The 16,138-nt window shown below is 40.9% G+C and overlaps 1 long non-coding RNA gene across 22 annotated transcripts; it reads right to left on the bottom strand.

The window, feature by feature from the left end:
• Nucleotides 1–213: 213 nt before the first annotated feature.
• On the bottom strand, nucleotides 214–10,937 carry LOC109784416 (uncharacterized). Of its 22 annotated transcripts, XR_006670202.2 has the most exons (8): nucleotides 10,446–10,933; nucleotides 9,729–9,780; nucleotides 9,132–9,209; nucleotides 8,714–8,798; nucleotides 7,680–7,819; nucleotides 7,280–7,588; nucleotides 7,036–7,145; nucleotides 214–703 (listed from the first exon to the last, which is right to left on the bottom strand). It is a non-coding gene; the product is annotated as an uncharacterized lncRNA (long non-coding RNA). The 22 variants fall into 22 exon arrangements; XR_012202818.1 differs by having other exon boundaries at nucleotides 9,132–9,780; nucleotides 10,446–10,937; XR_012202817.1 differs by having other exon boundaries at nucleotides 9,729–10,932.
• Nucleotides 10,938–16,138: the final 5,201 nt, after the last annotated feature.

Below are 16,138 nucleotides of genomic sequence, written 5' to 3'. Positions count from 1 at the left end.
ATGGGTCTTGTCCATCACATCATTCTCTAATGATGTGATCCCATTCATCAAATGACAACACATGTCCATGGTCGGGAAACTTAACCATCTTTGATTAACGAGCTAGTCAAGTAGAGGCATACTAGGGACACTCTGTTTGTCTATATATTCACACATGTACTAAGTTTCCGGTTAATACAATTCTAGCATGAATAATAAACATTTATCATGATATAAGGAAATATAAATAACAACTTTATTATTGCCTCTAGGGCATATTTCCTTCAGTCTCCCACTTGCACTAGAGTCAATAATCTAGATTACATAGTAATGATTCTAACACCCATGGAGTCTTGGTGCTAATCATGTTTTGCTCATGAGAGAGGCTTAGTCAATGGGTCTGCAACATTCATATCCATATGTATTTTCCAAATCTCTATGTCTCCCTACTTGACTTGATCGCGGATGGAATTAAAGCGTCTCTTGATGTGTTTGGTTCTCTTGTGAAATCTGGATTCCTTCGGCAAGGCAATTGCTCCAGTATTGTCACAAAAAAATTCATTGGACCCGATGCACTAGGTATTACACCTAGATCGGATATGAACTCCTTCATCCAGACTCCTTCATTTGCTGCTTCCGAAGCAGCTATGTACCCCGCTTCACACGTAGATCCCGCCACGACGCTCTGCTTGGAACTGCACCAACTGACAGCTCCACCATTTATCTATTATATAATTAAAACAAAAGACAAATAAGACACGACGCTAGTCCACATAGACTAATATCATTACCACAAAACAAAAGACAAATAAGACACGACGCTAATCCACATAGACTAATATTATTACCACCATTTGATCAGAATAACAATGGCTCAGATTTAAAGATTTTATGTAACACATGAATATGTACGTGTTAGGAAATTGAACTATCACGTCTATATACATAGGACACATGCATAAAGTACATTGATGGAGTCATAGAAGAAAGCACCGGTTCAAAAAACTCGAAGATTAAATTATCTCTACAACTAATACTATTAGATATGGACAGTGGAGATTACATATCCAACTATTGTCACGTACAATTCCTAATCGGAAGGACACATTAGTAACTTGGTCAGCCAAAAGGAGTGCATACGGACACGCCCCCAAAAATACACGGCTGGCCGCATCCATCAGACTATATCACGAGTGATGCTTAAACTTGCCACGAATATTCACTTTGGTTCCTGAACTTGATAAATACGCCGAATTGGTTCTAGAACTTGGCACGAGCGTACAAATATGGTGCTAGTCCAATCCGCAGACGTATAATGTGCTGACGTGGCACCGTATTTTGGTCACCATGCATAGCTTGCTATATATACCTTTATGACGAGTGGGCCCCACATGTACAACGCTATACAATTTTGCATGACCAATAACGATAACATGGTTAATGTCTTGTGTAGGAACACGTTCGTCACTTTTAAATGGGGTGCAGTCAATGCAGCCCGTTCGCACATATTATATATTTTTTAGAAATTTGTAAAAAAAGTTTGTAAACTAATATCACAGTAAATAAATTTCGAGTACTTGCGTGTTACAAATTTTATACGTAAAAATAAAATAATTTATTTCAAAAATGTTAATGTAATTTTAAAAATAATCATTATTTACACGTGGATTATATCAAAAACATTTAGTAAATACAAAACTATCAATCGTTTAGTAAATGTACAAAAACTATACCTCGTGGCTTATATTTAAATTGTAGAAAATTATGGATGCAAACACTTTTATCAATATTAACTTGTGATAGCTTTCCCTCGTGGAAGATATTCTTTATTTCCCTATAACTTAAATTTAGTCACATGTATATATTTATAAAACTTGAAATATGAAATAATCATGAATATTTTTAGATTGCACAAAATACTTAAATTACAATATTATGAATTATAAAAATGTGCAGATGATTATTCAAATGTTTGTATAACCAAAACAATAATTATTAGTCGTAATTTTGAAAATATTTGTATCATTATAAATGATACAAACATTTTCATAATAATAAATATTATTTATTTATATGATTTTTTTGAAAAATAAGATGTCAAAGATTTTTAAAATTATGTGAACATTTTTCTAAATGAATTACTTTTTGTATGTATAATTTTTTTTAACATATGAATGTTTTGATTTTATATCTGTTACTGTCATTATAATTTACGTACATTTTTTAAGACGATAATTTACCTACATTTTAAAAATACTAAAAAAAAAACCCATCACGTGCAACATGGGCCGCGTAGACAGCAGCCCATTTAAAGCACACAAGTGTGTTCCTTTATAATATAGAGCGTCATTATCCTTAGTTGACAAGAAAACCTAAGTGGTGCATTGATTAGGATAAGCGTTAGCTAGCTTGACTTAGTAAATTCAAGTCCTGTCTTGGTCTGTTTTTATCGCTTCTTTCCCTTTATTCTGACATGTAGGGCCCACTGGTCACGGAGACATACATAATGCTAATCAAAATACGGTGCAACGTCAGTGCATTATACGTCTGTGGATTGGATTATCGAAAGATATGTATGACATACAATATGAACAGGTTCCTTACTTTTGCTTTTCCTGTGGTAGGCTGGGACACTCGGATCCTTACTGCCCAACACCGGGATCACGAGATGAGAAGGGAGAGCTCCCTTTTGGATCTAAGATGCGGGCACCTGAGGACTACCGAAAGCCGACGTCGTCAGACAATTCTTTTAGAGATCATACGGGGGCCAGCAGCAAACAGGCGACAAAGAATTCTAGTAACAAGAGAGATACGGGTGAGGAGGTGAATTCCCCAGTGAAGAATAGGCAGCAGCAGAAACGGAAAGATGTGTCGACCCAAGTTTACAAGCATGTGGCTAACACCACACTGCTGCTCATTGATGGTGGAACTGAAACTGGTGGTGATGGCAATATCCTGGCCAGAACTGATACAGCATCAACAAGCCATGAAGAGGGAGAGGAATTTGTTAGGGAATCAAAGAAGAAGAAACCTACACCGGAGAATTCGGCAGAGACCGCTTCACGGTCCTGCCAGTCCCAATGAGTTGCATCAGCTGGAACTGCCGGGGGCTTGGGAACCCCAAGGCAGTTCGAGAACTTCACAGTACTGTGAAGATTGAAGGCCCCGCTCTTCTCTTTGTCATGGAAACGAAAATAAGAGCTAAAAGAGTAGAGGATTTGCAGAGCAGTTTGGGTTTTGCTGGTAGTTTTGCCGTAGACAGTGCAGGCCTTAGTGGCAGCATTGGTATGTTTTGGTCCCGAGATGTGTCCGTTGAACTTAAGAATTACAGTCAACGTCATATCGATGTTTTGGTTACTAATAAGCTGCTGAATTCTCCACCTTGGAGATTCACGAGTTTCTATGGAGCACCGCGTGCTGAAGAAAGGCATCATAGCTGGCGGTTTTTGCGTTCGCTCCACGCTATTCCTCATGATGCATGGCTATGCATGGGGGATTTTAACGAGACCTTATACTCGAATGAACATTTTAGCCATGCTGCTCGTCCAGAGCGACAAATGCGAGCCTTCAGAGAGGTTACAAATGATATTTCCTTCCAGGATCTGGGTTGGTCAGGTACGGCCTACACATGGGATAATCGCCAGTCTGGAGTGGACAATGTAAAAGCAAGGCTGGACCGAGCCTTTGCTAATGAAAATTTCCGGCAACAGTTCCAATATATCAGGGTACAACATCTGTCTTCGGTGGAGTCCGACCACTGTTTTGTTGTTGCAGAAATCAAAGAAACTTTCAAGTCACGATCTAGGGCCAAGAAGCAGTTTAGGTATGGAAATGTCTGGCAAACTCATTCAGACTACGATCGGCTCGTCTCTGATACTTGGCGAGGAATCCAGTGTGGCTCTGGGCTACAAGGTATTGCCTCGGCGTTGGGGGAACTTCAAGCAACTCTGGAACCATGGGGACCCAAGGAGTTTGGGTGTTTGACGAGACGGGTCGGACAACTCCAGAAGAAACTTGACCGGCTACGTTCTCTGTCCATTGGTCGTGACCCATTGGAAGCGGAACAAAGCATGGTTAAGAAGCTAATGGAGGCACTGCACTAGGAGGAGGTGTGGTATCGACAGCGATCACGTGTACCTTGGCTCCGTGAAGGGGACCGTAACACGAAGTACTTTCAGGCGCAATCTAGACAGCGTAAGAGATTGAACAAAATTCAAGGGCTCAGACGATCTGATGGATCGGTCTGTGTGGATGAGAGCGAGGATAAGGAAGAAGTTCAACAGTTCTATCAGAACTTGTACCAGTCTGAAGGCTTTCATGATGCGAGCGAGTTATTAGATCATGTTCCTGTCAAGATCTCTGATGATATGAACATGGAGCTCACTAAACCCTACACTGCGGAGGAGGTCAAAACTGCGCTTTTTCAAATGGCTCCATCAAAAGCTCCTGGCGTGGATGGGTTCACTGCGGGTTTTATCAACGGCATTGGGATCTTCTTGGTGGATAAGTAACTAATGCAGTCCTGGAATTCCTAAATGGCGGGGAATTGACTTCTGGTTTGAATGACACCTCTATTGCCATAATCCCGAAGGTAAAACACCCCCAGTCCATTCCTCAGTACCGTCCTATTGCATTATGTCCTGTTTTGTATAATATTGCGAGCAAAGCAATTACCAACCGTCTGCGATGCATCATGGATGAGATTATCAGTGAGGAACAGAGCGCCTTTGTACCGGGTCGCCTTATTAGTGATAATGTGCTTGTGGCATACGTGAGATATGATGAAAGCTTATGACCGTTTCGAGTGGCACTACCTCGAAGCAATTCTGTCCAAGCTGGGTTTCAATATTGTCTTTGTCAGGTTGATCATGAAGTGTGTATCTTCAGTTCGCTTTTCGGTGTGAGTTGATGGTGAGCTTCTGCCATTCTTCACCCCTTCAAGGGGGATCCGTCAAGGCGACCCTGCCTCGCCATATCTGTTTCTAATATGTGCGGGAGGTTTTTCTTCCTTGTTGAAATTTTATAATGGAGGTACCTTAGACAGAGGTTTGAGAGTAAGCTATAAATCACCGTGGATTTCTCATCTGCTTTTTGCAGATGACAGCCTAATTTTCATTGATTCAAAAGATCATAGTGCTCTTAAACTTAATGAGATTTTGAGAATCTATGGTGATGCTTCCGGATAGCGAGTAAGTCGGGACAAAAGCTCTATTTTCTTCAGTACAAATACTCCTGATCCGGTGAAACAAGTTATGAAAGCAGCGTTGAATATCCAAGTGGAAGCGTTCAGTGAGAAATATTTAGGGCTGTCGACGGCTGTGGGTCGTATCACGAGTGGTACTTTCGATCATATCAGTGAAAGAACTCGTGGATATATGCAAGGGTGATTGGAAAAGCTGCTTGCATGTGCTGGTCGTGAGACTCTTATTAAGCCAACAGCTTAGGCTATTCCTACCTACCCGATCAGTACATTTCTGTTCACAAAAAAGGTGCGCAAGAGTCTGATATCTCCTATGGCGAAATACTTTTGGAGCAGCTCTCTTGATAAAAAATCGATGCATTGGTTATCATGGAAGGAGATGACTAAACCAAAGTGCATGGGTGGAATGAGTTTTTGAGACCTACATTTGTTCAACCTTGCAATGCTGGGCAAACATGGATGGCGCTTCATGACTAATCCTAATTCCTTGTGTGCAAGGGTTTTGAAAGGGCGATACTTCCCGGATACAGATTTCATGCAAGCTTCGGTTCCCAAGTCCGCATCGGCTACTTGGAAGGCAATCATCGCGGGAAGAGAGGCCCTCAGTGTGGGGCTGATCGCACGGGTGGGAGATGAAGCACTATATCTGTGTGGCACCTAAAATGGATACCAGGTACTACCTCCATGACCCCGATCGCGAGACCACAGAATTCAAGCATCGAGAGAGTGTTTGATCTCATCGATTCTGAAAATTTGTCCTGGAGACAAGATGTTGTTAGGGAAACCTTCATTGCCCCTAATGCCGATGCCATTCTCAATATTCCTATTTGGCGGGGGGGGGGGGGGGGGGGGGGGGGGGGGGAGGACTCATTTGCTTGAGCTTTCAAAAAATCTGGCAACTACACTGTGAAGACGGCGTACCGCGCTCTCATGACTCAAAACGAGCGTCTGGCTCTAGAGGAAGGGACGGCTACCGAGACCTCAGGGAACGATCAACAGTTGTGGAAGGCCTTATGGAAGCTCAATGTTATTCCCAAAGTGCGAGTCTTTTGGTGGAGACTCCTCCGTGGCATTCTCCCAGATAAAAGTACTCTCAAATATCGTCATATTGCAGTCATAGATCGCTGCAAAGTGTGCATGGCTATGGGTGAGGATTTGAAGCATGCACTGATCCATGCTCGCCGTTTTTAGGAGGAGGCGTATGCGTAGTTCGGTCTCCGGCTCCCGCGACTCCACCCAGATTCATGGGCGCGCGATATCATTTGTGACCCAAGGTTTTCTGATGATGACTGTGCTAAAATCAAAACAATCATGTGGTCTATTTGGCACTCCCGAAACCGCATCAAGCATGGGAAAGAAGGACGTGATCCTACAGCCACTATTCGATCTACCAAGGAGGCTATTGCTCTCCTGGATCTTCCGCGCAAGGCAGCCGTGATTCTGCCAGGCTTCAGTTGGCGGCCACATGATGAGGGAGTGGTTAAGATCACCATGGATGGTGCGCTCAACTTTGAAGATGGTCGAGGCGGGCAGGAGGCGTCGCTCGCTCGGCCATTGCTCTACTGGGCTCGTGGTGCAAGCCGTATATGGGGATATCGGATCCTCTCATCATTGAAGCTTTTTCTCTGCGAGATGGAGTTCGTTTTGCTGCCATAAGGGGACTCTCGCATGTGATCATGGAAGTGGATTGCCTGGAGCTGGTGATGCTCTGGAAAACCTGCCACAACTCTCGTTCAATTGTGGCCCCTATCTTGTTAGAAATAGGAGAGCTTAGCGATAATTTTTTTATTTGATGTTCAGCATGTAAACCGGTCAGCAAATCTACCAGCGCATCTTTGTGCAAAACATGCATGCACCTTGAATGTGACGGATTGCTGGCTGGAGGAAACCCCTAGCTTCCTTGTGACCAGTCTTTTAGCTGATTGTCCGGGGAATGCTTTTGTTTGAATAAAGCTCTCTGATTTGCCTGCAAAAAAAAGATAGGATTATCACCGTATTTGCATGCTCATGCCAAGTTCTAGAACCAGTTCAATGTATTTTTCAAGTTTAAACACTAAAGTGAACATTGGTGACAAGTTTAACCATCACTGGTGACATTACCTCAAATATAAACATACAAGGACTCCATAAGGACACGGCCAGAACTCATCCATAAAAATACACGGCCGACCACACCCAGCAGCCAAACACGCCCATCTTCAGTCTGGAAATCTATGACACCAAGCAACTCACGACTCAGCGACACGACCAGGAAAATTGAAGCCAACCAACTCTACGATGCCGTGACTCACGATGCCACCACCAGGACAGTTGAAGCCAACAGACTGGCGCAAGATGTTTGGACCTGGCGCTCTGCAAATATCGAAGCCAACCCAAATTATGAAGTGGCATGCAACTCGATTTCTACCTCTGCAAATATCAAAGCCAACCCAAATTATGAAGTGGCATGCAACTCGATTTCTACGTAAGTCACACTCAACCGTCTGAGTTTCCTTCTCACCTGAATCAACATGGTTAGTAATTATTATTATATGAACTCACTTTTGTCAGCTACAATCTTCATGTGCACATTATCAATCGACAACTACTTTTTCTATCCTTTTGAAGCAGTGTGTTTTAATCCTTTTCAAGTAAAAACGCCTGCGAATACAAGAAGCTGGGAGACTTCAACAAGAGACCAAAACTGGGATTTTTAAGCGAAAGTAACAAGAACATGGGATATAATCAATCCTACAACTGATGAACTTATGAGCCTTGATGTGATCTTGATGGATGAACAGGTTTATGCTATACATATTTAATGGTAGACTGTTCTATTGTTCCAAACACAATCGATAAGTGAGTCTTGATGTGATCTTAACAGATGATCAGGTTTATCCTATACAATTTTAAATGCAGATTATTCTATGGTTCAAACAATAGTGGATAAGTATATATTTTAGTTATTTTGATAGAGGACCAAACAACTCATGCTACCATACGTAAAAATCGGATAGATACTTATAGATCAAAGGATAACTGAGAAATCTATTTATCCATTTAGAAATATTAAGGTTGTGGAAGGCACAAAATATGGCCCACTGAACAATGATATTAGATTAATTTTTGCGTATAATACTAAGAGAAAGGAGGTGAAAGGATCAAAAGGATCATCGGAAGATTTTCCTAATTACTAGAGTTTGCTACCAAGGACATACTACAATAACAAGCATAAAAAGATAAACAAGGCTCAGGTATGTCATAGTTGTAAATCAGATTTTGGGCTAATCCATCATTCTAACTAGGTGGTAATTAATCACAAAATTAACAGATGTAGGATTATTGGATCTCAAAATTACTACTTTGAGTCTCATACCAAGGACATACTACAACAAGAAGCATATAAAGGTAAGCAATGCTCAGGTATGTTACAGTTAAAAATCAGATTTTGGTTTAATCAATCATTCTAACTATGGATAATTAATCACCAAAATGACAGATGTCATCAGACTACTTAACCAGATGAAGCATGTAGAAAAAAAAAACGGTATATACCTGTGATATTGAATCTCTAATACCATAGTAAGTGCATGGTGTATACCAATGTCTTAAATTTTAATTATACTTCTTCCATTGTGGCCTGCATCAAATTTTTAGGCTTAACATTTTGGGCTGAAGCCAAAGTTATGATATGGGAATTTGTACTTATTATTTGAATGAATATGTAATCCAAAACCAAACTGTCTTACGGTGACCTAAACAATGGTGCAAACATTGAATGGTAAGTCCAATAATTTCAAAAACTAAAATACGTAATAGATTAATTGTTGATGGGTTTGTGCCTAAAGTCAAGAGGTAACACAAGAATACATACGGATCTAGACATAACCAAAATTCAATAACTTCTTCACAAGTATGAAACACTATCTATTCTGATCTACTAATAACACATTGAAGTAAAAGTCATACATACATTGCTTAACGATGAAGACTCAGATGCTCGATGTCTGTCATCTAACGAAACATTTATTCCTGGCTTGAGATGTTGTACCTGAACAAAAAAGCCAAGGAGGTAAAGGCGCATTTAATTCATTAAAATAAATAACGATTATCTTTTCTGTTTTTCCTCACTGATTTATCTTACAGTATGCCAAGCAGTTGATAGATGACAAAGTGGACACCATGTTGGAACAAGAAACGAAGAAGCAAGACATGCAAGCTAAAAGGGAGATTGATTTTCCCACCATACGCACTTTTAGATTTTTACGCATGTATTATTTTTAAATGCATTTCATTTTACAGTCACAGAATAATGATGGATAATTACAGCCTAGGAAAACAAAGAGACTATCCATAGATTAATGGATAAGTTGCTTATTAATTAAATAGTAAGGCAGACTAATGTACACACAAAGATTTAGGAAGAGTACTTGACATTGACCAGGATAAGAAGGAAACTTATTAGATAATAATAGTGCAAATGTTAACACTATCAAAAGCACGTCATATTGTAATTTTTGGAAGACACAAAATCTTGACAGCTATTGTCCTAGGTAATAAACACCTATACCTCATACAACCTTTTTAGTTTAATAAAACCATTAATAGATCTTCAATATCATCTGCACCACCAACACATATAAAAATCAAACCATTGCATGTCAATTAACATATATGAACCAAATTAAGGCCTTCTTGCTAGGACATGGTAACAACAAATAAAAGAATAGAACACTTTATAGTGGAGAGCCATGGATGAACGGGAAGACATAATATACAATTATACAGCAATATTGGTTCCTATGGGCACAAAAGGTTGCCGAATCCAGAAAGAAAAAAGGTGTACAGAAACCATAAATGTACTGCCCTGCAACATTTATAAAAGTGGCAGGAACCTTAATTCAGGCCTCAAAACTCTACCATTAGACAACAAGATTCAAGAAGCAAGATTCAAAACAATGGGTGTGTATACTTCAGATGCCTTGCATCCATGTGTTCACCATATACCATTGCCTCTGTGTGGTAATTAAGATGCAAGAATCCAGAAAGAAGACTAGCCCCACGAAAATTACTGAACTTTAGAACTTAAACTGCAACTAGGCACATGCATGTCTCACATCAAGCTGATGCTTTTGCTATTTGGCTGAGTAAAAGTGCATGTAAACCTCCTTTTTTACTGTGCATCACTAATTAGATGGAAGAATCGCTTGCTAGGTTGAGATCAACTTATTTTGATTTCTAGATCATTCCCCTTCACCAAAACTTATATGATTGCAGTAACACTTACATTTGGTAGGACTCCAGACAACACCAACAATGAACAGGACAACAAGTAAGAAGCTGCCCGCAGAAGCTGCTTCACATCCCTGCTCCGTGAGCTCCCTAGCTACCTCCGCGCCACCAACATCCAAAGCACCCGGCGATGGCAAGTATAAGCAGCACAACCCAAATTCTCCTTGGCAATCTCTGTGGCCATTTCTCCAGACTCGACGAGGTTGCCGAGATCCGTGCACTCACCCAGCCACATGCGCCACCACCCTATGGAAGCAAAACTCAGAGAAAAGAAACGGCGTGTAGATCTGGGATAACCTGGGTATTAATTTCCTGATGGCCAATGGTGACATCTTCCTTTGCCGGCGGCAAATCGGAAGAAATGGCAAACGAGGATGAGGACTCAGGAACCTGGTGGGGATCGTACGAGAGCAGGGGATGGTTCTTTCTTTTTAGAGAGAAAAGGGGATAGTTCTACTCTATGTAGATGACACGTACGGGACACAGGCTATTTTTTACTTAGAAAAGAAATTGTACAGAATGGCACATGTCGACTCTAATGGGCTTGCATAAAAACGTTGCGCTTCATACAGGGTCATCTAAAATTAGATACCTTTTTAGGGGCGGTATCTTTTTTTTATCGAAAATACTAACGCCCACATGTATGGCAGTTTTACAACTCGCCCACACGCGTGGATCACTGTCCAGTCGAGTTTGCACGAATCTTGACACATTGAGGCAGATTTTGCATGCCACGTAGGACGGGGCTGGTGTGTCGGCGTTGGAGAGTTCGCCCACACGCCCCGCAGCATGCGGTTTGCCAGTTGCGCTGTGTGAACGAACTAGTTTCTGCCCACACAGCCACCACCTAGTCCACGCGCGTGTGGGCGAACTGCTTTTCGCCCACACGACACTCGTACGTTCTTGGATGGCAACTGCAGTTACACGTACATGGCAACTAGGTAAACACATATGGCAACTATGGTTCGTTGCTAGACGGCAACTGCACTTGCGCGTACGTGGCAACCGGATAAACACACATGGCAACTGTGATTAACCATACATGGCAACTATGGTTGGACCACACGTAGCAACTAGGTAAACACACATGGCAACTACTGTTTCACCATATGTGGCAAGTAGTTAATCACACACGGCAACTATGGTTTGATTACACGCAGCAACTACCATAAAATAGACATGGCAACTATAGTTAACCAAAACAGATAGAGTTGCCATGCTTTTACAACTACATTTGCCATCCCGGATAACTACATCTGCCATTCCGGATGGCAACTAAATTGTCATCCTGCAGGGTACTTAACGTAGTTGCGGCAGGAGGTGTGGGCATTTTTGCTTCGTGCCACACCCGCGGGATGGAGATGAGTTGTACTTGTTAGGCGTGTGGGACGAAGTAGCTGCGCCCACACGTGTGGGCAATTTTAATGTTCGCCCACACACAGCCCATGTTGGTTGCCTTCTGCTCACGCCATACACGATGTGTGGACCGATGTCTAGTATGCCACACATGTAGGCATTATCGGCGTCCTTTTTTATTACTTCTCTATATCAAATACACGGATCCACCGTTCAAATGAAAAGAAAATCAAATACACAGGTCCTAGAAAGCGTAAGAACCCATAGAAATATGCTCTTAAATAGTTGTAACATACACAACGTTGACCAAACACCCAATGACTAGGGATCAAAACCCAGGTACAATTAAAAAAACATGTATCCGTGTGTAAGGATGTGTGTATGTACATATTTATGAGTTTATGCATCGGTACGGTCTAAAAAAACAAAGCGTTTAGATTTTTCTTTCAACCATAGATAATCAAGAAACATTTACATTGCATGAAAAATATAAAATTAAACATACTTGCCGGAGTTCAGATTAGAAGATAAATACTTTTAGTATTTTGAAACCATTACTCAACGATTCAAAAGAAAGGATATTTAGTGAGAAAAGTACAAAAAATGGCACGACAAAATAAAATAAGAGGATACTGAAAACATACAAAGATGAATAAACAATAATATACCCACCGGGGATCAAACCCCAGATTTGACGCTTTGGTGTCTCATAAAAGGCGAAATATTTATTTAGTCGGAGGGGATAAATAAACAATAATATAAACCTCCATCCCACTAGGGATCAAACCCCAGGTTTGACGGTTTGGTGTCTCATAAAAGATGGAATGTTCAGTGAGAGAAGACGTTCCCGTCAAATGCGAGGCGCCTGGGTGACTTCTTCAATCTCAAGATCTAATCCGACAGCTCAGTCTCTTGGAGGTGCTCATAGGGTAGGATGTGCGTGTTTGCATTTATAGGGATGACTATATGTATGTGTTTATGAGCGTCTGCATCTATACTGTGTTGTGTATGTATCTATAAAAAGACATTTAATTCTTTTTAACCGTACGTAATCAACAAAGATTTTGCATCGCTTGAAAATATATAGTATTAAACATACTTGCCGCCTTTTCCCATCCGCACCCCCCCGCGCGCACACACACTTGCCGAAGTTCAGATTTGAAGGTAAATACTTTTAGTATTTTGAAATCGTTACATTCAAAAGCAATGATATTTGGTGAGAAAAGAAAGTGCATAAAATGGCACGGCAAAATAAAATAAGAGGATACTAAAAAAACAAGAACATACGAAGGTGAATAAACAATATAATAATATAAACTTTCTTGAAATGTATGTTCAATTCTCTAAATTTAAATAGCAAAAGGCAGATCAACTACTCTGAATTGAATATTAGAGAATACACTAAAAATATTCTAGCCGCGCAATTGCGCGGGTGCACCGCTAGTTCAATATAAATACGTATCCGGTTTGTGACTTAGAGTTATCCGGATCAGTGTCAAAGCTTACATCGACGTAACCATTTACGACGAACTCTTTGTCACCTCCATAAACGAGAAACATATCCTTAGTCCTTTTCAGGTATTTCAGGATGTTCTTGACCGCTGTCCAGTGATCCACTTCTGGATTACTTTGGTACCTCCCTGCTAAACTAATAGCAAGGCACACATCAATTCTGGTACACAGCATTACATACATGATAGAACCTATGGCTGAAGCATAGAGAATGACTTTTATTTTCTCTCTATCTTCTGTAGTGGTTGGGCATTGAGTCCGACTCAACTTCACACCTTGTAACACAGGCAAGAAACCTTTCTTTGACTCGTCCATTTTGAACTTCTTCAAAACTTTATCAAGGTATGTGCTTTGTGAAAGTCCAATTAAGCGTTTCGATCTATCTCTATAGATCTTGATGCCCAATATATAAGCAGCTTCACCGAGGTCTTTCATTGAAAAAATTCTTATTCAAGTATCATTTTATGCTATCCAGAAATTATGTATTATTTCCAATCAACAATATGTCATCCACATATAATATTAGAAATGCTACAGAGCTCCCACTCATTTTCTTGTAAATACAGGCTTCTCCAAAAGTCTGTATAAAACCATATACTTTGATCACACTATCAAAGCGTATATTCCAACTCCGAGAGGCTTGCACCAGTCCATAAATGGATCGCTGGAGCTTGCACACTTTGTTAGCATCTTTTGGGTCGACAAAACCTTCTGGTTGCATCATATACAACTCTTCTTTAAGATATCCATTAAGGAATGCAGTTTTGACATCCATTTGCCAAATTTCATAATCATGAAATGCGGCAATTGCTAACATGATTCGGACAGACTTAAGCATCGCTACGGGTGAGAACGTCTCATCATAGTCAACTCGTTGAACTTGTCGAAAACCTTTCGCAACAAGTCGAGTTTTGTAAACAGTAACATTACTGTCAGCGTCAGTCTTCTTCTTGAAGATCCATTTATTCTCTATGGCTTGCCGATGATACGTCTCCAACGTATCTATAATTTTTTATCGTTACATGCTATTATATTATCTGTTTTGCATGTTTAATGGGCTTTTATATGCTCTTTTATATTATTTTTGGGACTAACCTATTAACCGCTGGCCTAGTGCCAGTTGTTGTTTTTTTGCCTATTTCAGTGTTTCGCAGAAAAGGAATATCAAACGGAATCCAAACGAACGAAACCTTCGCGAGGATCTTTCTTGGAACAAACGCAATCCAGGAGACTTGGAGTGGAAGTCAGAGACGCAACAATGCGGCCACGAGGCAGGAGGGCGCGCCCAGGGGGGTAGGCGCGCCCCCCTCCCTCGTGGGCCCCTCGTAGCTCCACCGACGTACTTATTTCTCCTGTATATACCCTTGTACCCTAAAAACATCCAGGAGAGCTACGAAACCACTTTTCCACCGCCGCAACCTTCTGTACCCGTGAGATCCCATCTGGGGCCTTTTCCGGCGATCTACCGGAGGCGGATTCGATCACGGAGGGCTTCTACATCAACACCATAGCCTCTCCGATGATGTGTGAGTAGTTTACCACAGACCTTTGGGTCCATAGTTATTAGCTAGATGGCTTCTTCTCTCTCTTTGGTTCTCAATACAAAGTTCTCCTCGATGTTCTTGGAGATCTATTCGATGTAATATTCTTTTGTGGTGTGTTTGCTGAGATCGGATGAATTGTGGGTTTATGATCAAGATTATCTATGAACAATATTTGGTTCTTCTCTGAATTCTTATATGCATGATTTGATATCTTTGCAAGTCTCTTCGAATTATCAGTATAGTTTGGCCTACTAGATTGATCTTTCTTGCAATGGGAGAAGTGCTTAGCTTTGGGTTCAATATTGCGGTGTCCTTTTCCTAGTGACAGTAGGGGCAGCAAGGCACGTATTGTATTGTTGCCATCGAGGATAAAAAGATGGGGTTTATATCATATTGCTTGAGTTTATCCCTCTACATCCTGTCATCTTGCCTAATGTGTTACTATGTTCTTATGAACTTAATACTCTAGATGCATGCTGGATAGCGGTCGATGTGTGGAGTAATAGTAGTAGATGCAGAATCGTTTCGGTCTACTTGACACGGACGTGATGCCTATATTCATGATCATGCCTAGATATTCTCATAACTATGCGCTTTTCTATCAATTGCTCGGCAGTAATTTGTTCACCCACCGTAATATATGCTATCTGAGAGAAGCCACTAGTGAAACCTATGGCCCCCGAGTCTACTTTACATCATATAAGTTTCCGATCTATAATTCTAGTTTACTATTTATTTTGCAATATTTATTTTCCAATATATACAACAAAAATACAAAAAATATTTATCTAATTATCTTTATCAGATCTCACTTTTGCAAGTGGCTGTGAAGGGATTGGCAACCCCTTTATCGCGTTGGTTGCAAGGTTCTTGATTGTTTGTGCAGGTACTAGGCGACTTGCGAGTAGTCTCCTAGTGGATTGATACCTTGGTTCTGAAAAACTGAGGGAAATACTTACGCTACTTTGCTGCATCACCCTTTCCTCTTCAAGGGAAAACCAACGCATGCTCAAGAGGTAGCAAGAAGGATTTCTGGCGCCGTTGCGGGGGAGATTTACGCCAAGTTAAGATTTGATCTCCCGTCAACTTGCCAATTTCTGGCGCCGTTGCTGGGGAGATCTATGCTCAAGTCAAGACATACCAAGTACCCATCACAAACTCTTCTCCCTCGCATTACATTATTTGCCATTCGCCTCTCGTTTTCCTCTCTCCCACTTCTAAAACGATTTTCAAAAACCTTTGCCTTTTCTTCGCCTCTTTTCCGTTCGCCTCTTTT

This window comes from Aegilops tauschii, chromosome 2 (genome assembly GCF_002575655.3).
Source record: "Aegilops tauschii subsp. strangulata cultivar AL8/78 chromosome 2, Aet v6.0, whole genome shotgun sequence".
NCBI classification, from domain to species: domain Eukaryota; kingdom Viridiplantae; phylum Streptophyta; class Magnoliopsida; order Poales; family Poaceae; genus Aegilops; species Aegilops tauschii.
Note: the sequence above shows the minus strand (reverse complement) of the source record. Positions and strands in the feature narration are given on the sequence as shown.